Source organism: Capsicum annuum, unplaced genomic scaffold, assembly GCF_002878395.1.
Source record: "Capsicum annuum cultivar UCD-10X-F1 unplaced genomic scaffold, UCD10Xv1.1 ctg1705, whole genome shotgun sequence".
Classification (NCBI taxonomy): domain Eukaryota; kingdom Viridiplantae; phylum Streptophyta; class Magnoliopsida; order Solanales; family Solanaceae; genus Capsicum; species Capsicum annuum.
In genome coordinates this window covers 476,657-487,794 of record NW_025822685.1, presented here as the reverse complement: position 1 = coordinate 487,794, position 11,138 = coordinate 476,657, and the positions used below count along the sequence as shown (strand labels likewise).

Below are 11,138 nucleotides of genomic sequence, written 5' to 3'. Positions count from 1 at the left end.
GAAGCTCAAGCCATCTTCTCTGCCTGAGATTAAGCTCTTTCTGGGTGAAAACATACTATAGACTCTTATGATCAGAAAATATATCCACGTGAACACCATAAAAATAATGCCACTATAGTTTTAAAGTAAACATAATTGCCAACAGCTCCAAATCATGAGTAAGATAATTTATCTCATGCACCTTCAACTTCCTGGAAGGATAGACAATTACCTTTATATGCTGCATCAACACACAACCAAGCCCTACTCGAGATGCATCATAATAAACCATGAACCCATTATTGCCTTCTGGCAAAGTCAGAATTGAAGCCGAAGTTAACTTATCCTTCAACTTGTCGAAACCCCCTTCACAAGCATCTGACCAAGATAACTTAAACTTCTTCTAAGTTAACTTAGTTAAAGGAGCAGCTATCAACGAAAAGCTTTCCACAAACAGCCTGTAATACCCGGCTAAACCCAACAAGCTCCGAATGTCGGATGGAATCATAGGTCTAGGCCACCTTTTCACCACAACAACCTTCTGCGGATCCACCATGATCCCTTTACTAGAAATGATATGACCCAATAAAGTTACAACATTCAACCAAAACTCACACTTGGAGAACTTGACATACAATTTTTGTTCCTTTAAGGTCTGAAACACCATACGGAGGTGATTAAAATAATCCACCTCACTCTCTATATAAACCAGAATGTCATCAATGAACACAATGATGAAGATATCTAAATACTGATAAAAAACTTTGTTCATCAGATCCATAGGAGCATTAGGCAACCCAAATGATATCACCAAAAACTCAAAGTGCCCATACCGGGTATGAAAATTCATCTTAAGGATATCCACCTTGACTGCACCCAAGCGCACACGCAAGTGTACATGGTCTTATCAAGTAGTAAAGTGGCCTTCAAGAAGTCAAGTATCGATCCCACATAGACTTGATCTAACAACGGTTCTATTCTAGTTCATAATTTAGATTCAATTAATGCAATAGTAACCAAAAAGAGAGTTTTGAAATTGTAAATTGCAAGTAAGTAAATAGTGTGTAAATTAAAGTCTTAAAACAATCAATAGGAGAAAACTCAGGGTTAAAGCACTTCGAACAATCATACTACATTGTTGAACTTCATTCGTTAACTTGCTTATCTTGGTTGTTGATTCGTAGGGTTAATCGCATGATCATGGTCTCCCAACCTCTAACCATTTATCTAATTTAAACCTTACAACTACATCATTGAGCGGGGATGTAATAGTCCAATTAAGTTCTTAAAGCTATAATCCTACGTTTGAATCAAGTAAGGCATCTAAGTACATCCCTGTCCTAGACAATAATTCAAATTCTTTATTTTATAAAAAAATAAGAATCATACTTTGTTTACTCCCTTATTCTATCTTCGTATTCCCTCTCCCAAGTTCACAAGGTTGATAATTGATATATTCTAAGGGTAGCTAATCCTTAAAATAGTTAAAACAAGAATAAACAAACAACCAATAACGATAATCAAATCAAACGAAATCAATTCAAAACAATAGTACTCATATTCTTGGCTTTAACCCCAGAAAAAGGGTGTTTAGCCACACGTAGTCATACTCATAATCACAAGGTTGTAATACGTCCCAAGATCTGAAAAAAATGTGCACAATATTGTATATATAACACAAAGTCAGTCCAAGCCGTGTAGGAGTCGAATTCCATCAATTTGTGAGCAAGGGAGTAGAGGGGGCGCCGCCCTGAGTTGAGCCCCGCTCTAGGTGAGGTTGTGCCCTGGGTAAAGCGCCACTCTAGGTGAGGCTGCACCATATCTATATCTCAGCTCCAAGTGGGGTTCCGCGGGCTAATCGCCTTGACCTTCTGGAAGTTGCTTCCACGGATTTGATTAAGTGTTGGTCCTCCAATCTTTCATCCCTTAACTTGTGGTGTATTTTTCATGGATTTTCAGCCTTTTAAACATCAAAATATCATCATATTCAGCTCACAAAGCTTCCTACATAATCACATCACATGAATTAGAGATCATAAAAATACAATATTCATGATGATGAATCAAAAATACAAGCTAAGACTAGGCTAATTTGCATTGATCTTTAACTTTTTGTTCCGAATCTTAACTTAATCAAATTGAACCTTGCACATTACCAACAAGTTATTCCACTCATAATTATACATTTAAAACCATTTGGAACACATTAAATACAATAGAATTCAATGGGATCAACTAGACAAGAACCTAGCTCAAGCTAGTAACGCTAGTTTCCACTATTGAACTCTAAATGACTCATTGAAGTATAAACTTGTTTGAAATTCACTTTGAACATTGTAAACACATGCTTTAACACTTAGATTCACATTTATCTCATTGTCAAACCATATAGCATATGAATCATCCTCAAAACAAGGCTAAAAAGACTAGAATAGTAAGACTAAAATGCATAAATACATCCAACATCACACCTCCCTAATCTTTAGGATGGTACCCAGACTGAAGATCTATCTTAGAAAAGAACTTGACACCTTGCAATTGATCAAATAGATCATCTATCCTTGAAAGAGAATACTTGTTCTTGACCATCACCTTAATCAAATGCCTATAGTCAATGAACATCCAAAGGGAACCATCTTTCTTGCGCACAAACAACACTGGTGTACCCCAAGGAGATACACTAGGATGAATAAACCCCTTATCCAGAAGATCCTTAAGTTGCTCCTTGAGTTCCCTCAACTCCGCCGGAGCCATTCTATATGGAGGAATAGAAATTGGACGAGTGTCCGTAATTAGATTAATACCAAACTCTATTTCCCTATCCAGAAGAACACTAGGAAGATAATCCAGAAAGACCTCTGAAAACTCATTAATCAGTGGAACTGACTTAAAAGAAGGACCTTTAGAGTTAGAATCTTTAACCCAGAATAAGTGATAAAGATACCTTTTAGAGATTAACCTCCGAGCTCTAAGATAAGAAATAAACCTCCCCCTAGGGGCTAAAGAAACACCCTCCCATTCTATAACCTGCTCACCAAGGAACCTAAAGACAACCCTACGGGTTCGACAATCCAAAGACGCGTAACAAGAGTGTAGCCAGTCCATATCCAAAATAATATCAAAATTCACCATATCCAACTTAAATAGATCCACCAAGGTCTACTTGCCACAAACAGATACCACACCCCCTATAGACTCTCCTAGCAATAACTGAGTCACCTACTAGGATAGAAATAGAAAAAGGATCCAAAATAACTTCCTGATCAAAACCAAAATATACAAACACATAAGGAGTCATATAAGAGAGAGTAGACCCCGGATTAAGAAAATAATATACGTCACGTGAGAAAATTTGTAACATACCACTAGCTACATCAGGTGATGCCTCAGATTCCTGTCGGGACGCCAAAGCATACAACCTGTTTCGGACAACACTAAAACCAAGAGTAGTAACAGAAACAGATGCAACACCACCAGGTATAGGAGCAAAAGATGAAGCCACAGGAATCTCATTCATCCCTGTAGCAACCTTATTAATTGGATAATCCCTGAGCCGATTTCCTGTCTGGCCATACTTAAAGCATTTGTCCTTTCCTTTATCACAATAACCTCGATAAGGACGACCACAAAACCAACAAGAAGGGTATAAAGAAACTGACTGACCTTCGCTTCCTGAGGTTGGACAACCTGCGCCCGAAAATTATCACCACTATGATGACGTCTGTCGCCCGACTAGTAAGGTGCACTAACAGTAGAGTAGGAACCAGAATTCCTTTACTTTTTTTTGCTATTTGCCACCATTTCGACCACCCTGTGATTAGAAAATCTGCTCCTCTTACCCTGCCTATCCCCAAACTCTACCTGCTTCCTCTTTTCATCATCTACTTGCTGTATATGAACAATCATCCTAGAGATGTCTGTATCCTTAATTAGTAAGGCAGTCTTACTCTCCAAAATCAGATCCTGATTCAACCCAGAAGTGAACTTCCTCATTGTATCCCATATATCAGCCACCAAATAAGGAGCATAACTTTACAATTGGTGAAAGTTCAAGGCATATTCCTTGATAGAAATTCTCCCCTACTTGAGGTTCACAAACCCCTCCATCTTTGCTTCCCTCAACTCTTGGGGAAAGAAGCGATCAAGAAAAATACCAAAGAAGGTATCCCACAAGGATGACTCCTCCACATCTTCTCTATCCCTATCCCACTCTTCATACCACTATATGCAACATCTTTAAGCTGATAAGCTATAAAGTGTACCCCCTCCACATTGGTAGCCTGCATCACCCAAAATATCTTCTCCATCTCATCCAAGAAGCCCTGTGGATTCTCCTCCACCTTTACTCTGAAAAAAGTGAGAGGGCCCATCTTCATAAATTGTCCAACCCTTGTGACACAACAGACAAAAAAACAGACATATCTCGCTCAGCCTGAGCAACAACCAGTTTTGCAATAGTGTAAACAGACTGGTGGAATTCTGCATTAGTCACCTCGCCTGGAGAAAAGCTAGTAGCAACTGGTGAAACTCCAAAACTATTAGGGATAAGATAGTGCGATCGAAGATGAACCCCAGAAGTAGGATGTATTGTATTTCAGATCTATGAGGTATGATCTGAAAGACGAACAAACAAGAATTAGAGAAGATTCCAAGGCTGAGATTCCAAGCTTAAAAATAGAATACCAAGAAAGAGAAACATTCCTAAATGCCTTGTAGCCTCTCCCTCATGTGTGTGGTGTGCTACACACCCCTAAAAGAAACTCTACTTAACACGGCTTTGTGGACTCCCAATTGTCCATGAACCTAGGCTCTGATACAAACTTAACATGAACCACCCTAGGGCCTTGTTATAATGGGCATCCCAAGTTCGAGCATGTAACAAAATAGTGTAACAATCAACATAAAGACTCTGGAAATAGATCACAACCGTGACCAACCTAACTGAGTCTAATCATTCCATAACCAAAAATCCAACCATGACAAACCATACCAAACAAGGGCCATAAACCAGGCCATAACCAAAGACGTTCTCAAACATAATATAATTAATCCCAAAATGAAATTAAACGGAACAGTGAGAAATTAGGTCCGATGATGCCAGCCTCCCAGCCTATTCCAATGTCAAGGGTGACACCTATACCAATCCCGCTCATTCCAACCCATTGAAGTACCATAAAGTATCTAACCAAAAGAGTAATAAAATCTAGTTGGGACATACCCTCCACCATAGCCAAAACTAATATCCAAAATAAAACCAAAATATCTAGAAATATCCATAGCATGAAATGGAGCCTTTCGAAAGGATGGAAGCTCATCACTTCAGTCCAAATGCTGTTCCCGAGTCAATTACTATGTAGGAGGAGTAGAACGACCGATTCCTGCATAGCGTGAGTATACAGCCGCCAATAGACGGGGTTAGTGAGTGACAGCTAGCATGATCTCAGGGTTAGGATAAAATAATGTCATTTATAAAATCAAGTAAAACTATACATATGCACACAAACAAACATATATATATATATATATATATATATAACCATGTCGGGAAAAGGAAACAGGTTTGGACTTCTTGAAATTTTCGAACACCTTTTGAATGAAGATCCTCTCTAGATTACAATAAATAAACTACGAAATAAAATTCTCAAACCTAAGGGACAATGGTTCATACAATCCGACATTACATCCTTCAATTAAATACACAAGAGACGATCGTGTGTGATTGGCTCGTAGTCAATACAAGCAAGGTTGGTTTTCTATTGGATCCAATACCCCCTTAGGTATTGAGTCTTCCTAGGCACATGCCTAAAAAGGATTTTGATTTCGCTCTATCCTAGGTATCTAGAGGGGGCTTTAACCAGGTTTCAAATGCACAACTCGAGTTTGAAAATACAAACAGTCATTAAACGCCCAATGTACCAACAAACTACTGTATTTTTAATACTTTATTTGAAGTTGATAAATAGGGGCCACGACAATCGCAAATCCCCAAATAATTTAAATATTCAAGGAGAAAGTATGCCATGAAATACAACAATTTCAATTTTACGTAAATTTAAACACATAAGCAAACAAACAATATCAGTATTACAAACCTGAATAGTCAGTCAAAAAAAAATAGTTATTTCAAATATTTGGTTAGAACCTTACTAAATTCCCCAACAGAGTTGTCATTTCTGTTTTTATCTATTTTTGGTTTTTATTTAAGAGAAAATGATTTTGACCTTTTCCAAACTATGTAAAAAAATCAAGACTATTTCGAAATAATTTTAACAAAATTACAGAGTAGACACTTGATTTTTATTGAGAATATCAAGAAAACTTTAAAAAGTTTCAAAGATTTAAAATAAAAATAAATATTGAAATAAGAGAAACTAAGTAATGATTCAGTTAACACACTAAGAAGGTTTTGAAGGAACTTAGGACGTTCGTTTGAAAAAACGATTTACGAAATAATTTTTGACTAACTTAAAAATGACTAATTTTGTAAACACTCGATTCTATATAAGATATCAAAATTATTAACCTAAAATGACACTTGTTCATCCAAATGAAAATATTCCTTTGAATTAAAGAATGATCCGATTAAATTAAATTGCATATTTTTAAATTTAAGAGGAAAATAAATTTGTACTTTTATGGGAAGAGTGGATTATGTAATTATTTTTTTGTTATCATTGTTGTTATTATTATTTTTTATGAAAGTCAATTTTGGTCTAATATCTTTAGAAAATGATGTCAAGAGTGTATCAAACTACGAGTGATTAATTAATTATGAAAGTTAGAATTTTCAAGAAAAATTAGTTTCTTAGGTTTGAAGAAAATTGCCTTAATCCAAATAGACTATTAGTCCTATGAATAAAATAAATGTCATGTTGGTATGAAACACTAAATTTTAGAAGATTTGTTTGTTAGGGAGAATAACTGAAGCAACAAATGTGATTCATTTTAGATGACACAAACCAAGTGAGAAGAAATACGAATTTAGTAAGAAAATCAAGATAAAATAGAATGGAAATGCCTTAGAAGATTTATCTAGATTAATCATTTAATACAAATAGTTAAGATAAATTACAAAAATAAAGAAGGGTTGAGAAATTTGGCTTTCAGGCCCATTTTTTTTTATGGAAAAAGGACAAAAATAACACCTGAAACTAAAATAATTTCACGAAAATAGCACCTAAAACTAAGAGCTCGGTAAATAGTCACTCCCATATGCTTAACTACATATAACCAGAAATGCGCCCAAATCAATATATAACTTTACCTTTCTTTCTTTCCTTTTCATGCCCAATTTCCTTTTAATTCAAACTCCTAATTCTCCGTTTCATTACCTTTTCTAATACTCATCTTTACCCTTTTCATTCCACAAACTTTTGTATAAATCTCTTAGAATTTGCATTCAATTAGTTTCATATAGTTTTTCACCTATAAATGATAAATCATCCTCAATAAATTCATAAATAGATAAAGGATCGTCTTTCACCACTTTCGTGCTTGTTTTTTCATTTGATGGACCCGATTTTTTTCACTATTTTCAACAAAAATCTCAATATCAAATAGAGAATTTTGAAGCAAGGTAAGGATTTTTAGGTAGGTTATACGGTAGAAAAGTGTAACAAAAGAAGATTTGTTGATATCAAACTACGGAGTAAAAATATACTCCCCGTGTGTATCTTTTTTTTTAATTGTTATTTGTCTTAGCTGGGCAGTTAATAGAAAATAGCTATTTATGCTTGCACATACTGTATCAATGTGGTATAAAAGTGTATCGATCTAGTATAAAAGAGTATCAATTGGATATATGTTACTGTATATGCTTGCACATACTGTATCAATATGGTATAAAAATATATCAATTGGATATATAAACACTGCATATGCATGCATAGATTCTCCTTCTATCTTGTTATAAAAGTGTATCAATATGGTATAAAAGAGTATCAATTGGGTATAGGATCCCCTATTTCTTTTTTAAAAAGTGTATCAATGTAGTATAAAAGTGTATCAATTGGGTATAGAAATTGCACGTGGCTGACTGGGCCAATGGCTAAAAGAGGGAAATAAATTGGACCGATCGGCTCCAGTTGTCCATATTTTCAAATTGTGGGCCATTTTTTTAAAAATGGTCGGCCCATGTCCTTCTGTTCAGCTTTGGGCTGCAAATATTATAGATCTTGAGTCCATTTTACCCATGGTATATCAACTGTATATCACAAATTTGTTTTGATGTGTTTCCTATATATACGTTGTATATCAGTGTATAAGGACCTGTATACTTGCTTCCAATGTTGTTATGCACCAAATATTAGTGCATACCAGCCATCTTTGATATGTAAATCCTATATATTTGTTGTATATCAATGTATATCAGCCTTGTATCAATCCATTTTCTTCATGTATTAGTCCATTTTGGACTTTGATGGGGCTTGAATCGATGAATAATGAATGTGAAAAATGGGATTCCGATGGACTCGGTGAGAAAGGTCATGCATAAAAGGGATAGGAACGAATTAGGAGGAAATATTTATAAACTTAACCACATACATACTACATAACCACCTTTCAAATGAAATACCAATAATTTAAACAAGATAATTACATTTATAATGAAGTTTAAGAATGGAAGAAAATTCTGCATCACATAGGGCACCAAAGGAATAGCATAAAGAACGAGTATAACAATGTCCCAATATCAACATGATTAAAGTTGTATAAGTAGTCCACCACGGAAAAACTATAATTGTTTAAGGAGCATAACAGCAATTGAAACTGCTCCAATATTGAAAGTAGAACTCTTCATAATTTTCTATTTTTTTTTTTTTTAGAAAAAACTCAAAGACGGTTACGCATAGAAATTGATAAAGAAGTATATAATCTTCAACTCCCTCCATCCCATTTTACTCGTCCTAAATTTTCTAATTTGATATCCCATTTTACTTATTAAGACAATGACAATTTTTTTTTCATTATACCATCATTATTTTTTTAATAGCTGTGTCATCTCAATTTGGAACGGGACGGAGGGTGTAATTGATAAGAAATTCAACTCTAGATATAAAACAAACCAACAATTTATTTTAATCTTTTGATAGGTAAAGCTACTGGAACAAAATAAACAAAAATCAACAAGTTGTTTAATCCATGTTCGGCCACCTTTTGTATAAATAAATAAATTAAATTTAATCTATGGAAAAAATCGAATAAAAAAATCACGGAACTAACTAAATTTCAAACTGCCTAACACCAAAATATGAACAAACAAAATAAGGAAGGGGATTTACCTTTTTTTCGGGCAGCAGATGAGATAAACGAGCTTTAAATGAACCAAATTTTATCAAAATTTCAATCCCGAATCGTTGAAGTTTTACCTTTCTTTTTTTGTCGGAATTAACTTTACAAGTGCGTTTCTTCTCGAATTCTTCGATTACGTGAAATTAGAGAATCGCTCCTCCTGAATTCTCACTTTATTCCCAAAGAATTCTCTCTTTTCAACCTCTATCCCTCAATGTCTATTAATAGGAAAAATTTGGGAGGAAAAATTAAGATTTTGAATTTGAAAAAATGAATTTCAAATCCGAATTTTGGAATCCAAGGTGAGACAAAGACCATTTATGGCCTTTTGTACACGAAAAATGTGGAGAAATAAATGTTGCCTCTGTTATTCAAAAATGAGAGTTTATAGTTTGCCAAAATGGTGAGCATAGATTGAAGATAATGAAAGAATTTGATTTTTTAGCCGCTATACATGAGGGTAAATCAGTAAATGGAAGGGGTGGTAGGGTTTTTGGGATTGATGCCATTTTTATTGTTGTTTACTGGTTGTTGACTGTTGTGCCGTGTAGAGAAAATAAGATGAAGGGGGAAAAGGAAGTTGGGTTGGGTTAAGGAAAAAGTTTTGGGCTTGGGAAAATTTGAAATCATAAGAAAATAAAGAGGGAGGTCCAACTTGAAAATTTAGCCAATTAAGTTAATAAAATGGCCGAATTGGATTAATTTGTACAAATCGAGACGAACTAGTTCCAATTAATTTAACGAGCTTGTTACATTCAATACTTTCAAACTTAATATTTAATAAAATACAATTATTTGATTTTTTAAAAAAATTAACAAAATAATTATGTCATCCATTCCTTATTTTTGAATTGATTTTGAAAAAATTAAAGTATTCATAGTTTTAACCAAACATGTCACTCAAAATAAATTCTAAATTTTTTTTTAAGCGAGAATTATGTAACCCTATTTAATTAAACACAATTAACATTAATTTCACCTAAAATTTGAAAGATAATCTTGTAATTTATTTTCAAAATAATTTAAACAAATATTTTAAAACTATTTGAAATTAAGAAACCCGAAGACTAATTTAGAATGTGGAGAGCAAAAATTAGGTGTCGACAGTGGTTGTGGATTGCTTCTCAAAATACGCCACTTTCACAACTTTTACGGCTAGTTGCAAAGCCAAAGAGATAACCCGATTATTTCTCAGAGATGTCGTGAAGCTTTGGGGCATGCCTTGGAACATTATTAGCGATTGAGACCCTCAATTAATCGGAGCATTTTGGAAGGAGCTGTTTGGGTTATTGGGTTTCGAACTGCATTTCTCAACTAGTTTCCATCCCTAATCAATGGACAAACGGAGCGGGTCAATGGACTTCTCGAATGCTACTTGTGGCACTTTGTTAGTGCCAGATAAAAGGATTGGGAAAAGTTGCTAGAAACTGCCCAATTTTCCTACAATTTGAGGGGAAGCGAGGCAACGGGACGGAGCCCGTTTAAGATTGCAACGGGGCAACAACCAAATACCTCACAGTTCTTGCTCGTTAATATCACAATGAGGAATCTGAGAGATTTTCACGTGGCAAAGGCTTGGGAGGAGCGGGTTTATATGGGTAGATCATATCTTGACAAAGCTATCCATAAAATGAAAAAAATTGCAGATCATAAGTGTCGTCTAATCCACTATCGAATTAGAGATAAGGTGATGGTAAAAGTTAATCCTCGATAGTTTAAGTCATTGTGGAGCATAAATCAAAGTTTGATTCGAAGATACGAGGGGCCATTTGAAATTGTTCGAGGTTGGCAAGATTTCATATAAGTTGAACATGTCTTCACATTTGAAAATTTACCCTGTCTTCTATGCGAGTCAATTAAAGTCGTAC

At 34.8% G+C, this 11,138-nt stretch overlaps 1 long non-coding RNA gene across 1 annotated transcript; it reads right to left on the bottom strand.

Moving 5' to 3' along the window:
* Positions 1-1,539: 1,539 nt before the first annotated feature.
* Positions 1,540-9,842, bottom strand: LOC124890371. The gene is made up of 2 exons (XR_007049126.1): positions 9,261-9,842; positions 1,540-1,983 (listed from the first exon to the last, which is right to left on the bottom strand). It is a non-coding gene; the product is annotated as an uncharacterized LOC124890371 (long non-coding RNA).
* Positions 9,843-11,138: the final 1,296 nt, after the last annotated feature.